Source organism: Amblyomma maculatum, chromosome 4 (genome assembly GCF_055883805.1).
Source record: "Amblyomma maculatum isolate TAMU_Amacu chromosome 4, ASM5588380v1, whole genome shotgun sequence".
Lineage (NCBI taxonomy): Eukaryota > Metazoa > Arthropoda > Arachnida > Ixodida > Ixodidae > Amblyomma > Amblyomma maculatum.
This window is the reverse complement of record NC_139347.1, coordinates 20,350,959-20,352,886: the sequence shown is the minus strand read 5'-3', so window position 1 is coordinate 20,352,886 and position 1,928 is coordinate 20,350,959.

Here is a 1,928-nt window from a genome sequence, read left to right as displayed (position 1 = left end):
CGGCATAACAACATTGCTTTTAAAACACACGTCACGCAAGGTTTCGCTGGGGATAATAAATGAATGTGTTCATGGAAGCAGCCATTCCTTAAAATAAGCAAATTTTGCGACAAGTGGGCGACAAAATGATTGTTCATACAAGCAACCTTCGCTGAGGTCACTATTCCATAAGGATCATTTCTCCTTTTTCTATTACGGCTGACCAGACATCAGCATGATGGCAGCATCTGACGAACACAACCAGCGGCCAGTCCCTGAGATACCAGGATAGCATGCAGGTCCTGCCGTCGACGACAGTCATCGCCGGTCGCCGCACGCATCGGCAAACCGGTGGCTGTGTCATGCAACAAGTGCTGAAATCTGATCGCCAAATGGCCATGGCTGCGGACGCTTGATCGCTGCGGCTTTGTCACCTAACAACAGTGACCTATAGGGTAGACTAAACGGATCCAAAATGGATAATGAATCTTTATAGAATAGAACCTCAGTAGAGTTGTGAGAACTGTACGCAGTAGCCACTCAAGCAGTAAAAAGAGTATATGTTTAATAGGTGGGCCCAACATATGTAGTGCGATTAGCATTGCTCATAAAAATGTTCTGAACGATTACATTCGCCTGCGTTCACTGCTCAAACTTGTACGGTAGCTTTTCACCTCTAGAACTCATTCAAAGATAAAAAAGTACATCAAAAACTTACCCGCAGTGCTTGCTTAACCGCCTTCGTTGCCAGTGGTAAGCCACCGCCTATCTGTGCTGCACATAATTTGCACACTATAGCTGTAATCAGGCTTGTAGTCCTTAATTGGCCGACCTGAGCAGGCTCATAAGTTCCGGTCATTTCTGACCGAATACTTCACCGCTGCTGAATTTTATTTATTTATTTATTTATTTTGGTCAGGTACTTTTAGAACGCAAAGTTTGGATGTGAGAGCTCCGAAATGCCGATGTGATGTGCTCTACTTGTCTCCTGTTCCGCACCGCACATACCAGTTCAGTTCAGTTCAGGCGTACAGTCGTGTCCGACTCTTCGTGACCCTATGGACCATGTCACGCCACGCTTTCCGGTCTCCCACTATCTTCCTAACATCACATAACTTCATCTGCAGTGCCTCGAGGATGCCATCTAACCATCGCGTTCGCTGCCTACCCCTTCTCCGGCAACCCTCAACCTTTCCCAACATCAAATCTTTCTCCAGCGACTCCTCTCTTCTCATCAGATGACCAAAGTAGCTGAGCTTTAACTTTAAAATTTGACCCTCCAATGAGCAGTCAGGGTTTATGGTCGACAATATCGACTGATTTGATCTTCTGGCAGTCCAAGGAACTCTCAAGAGTCTTCGCCAGCACCACAATTCAAACGCGTCAATTCTTCGGCGGTCAGCCTTTTTCACAGTCCAACTCTCGCATCCATACATCACAACTGGAAAGACCATAGCACGAGTTATACGGATCTTGGTTGGCAGACTAATGTCTCTGCTCTTTACTAGGCGGTCAAGGCTAACCATTGCTCTCTTTCCCAGAAGCAGGCGTCTCCTAATTTCATGGCTGCAGTTTCCTTCCGAGGTAATCTTCGAGCTCAAGAAGAGAAAATCTGTCACAGCTTCCACTTCTTGTCCCTTGATGCTCCAGGACTTGATAGGGCAAGACGCCATGATCTTTGTCTTTTTAATGTTCAGTTTAAGCCCAAACTTGTCACTCTCTTCTTGTACGCGCATCAGAAGTCTCTTGAGTTCCACTTCACTTTCTGCCATTAAAGTGGTATCATCCGCATATCTAAGGTTGTTGATACGTTTTCCAGCAATCTTCACTCCAGCTGAAGACTCGTCCAGACCGGCCTTCCTCATGATGCACTCTGCATATAGGTTAAATAGACAGGGCGACAGTATGCAGCCTTGCCTCACTCCTTTCTCAATCGGTATACAAATGGT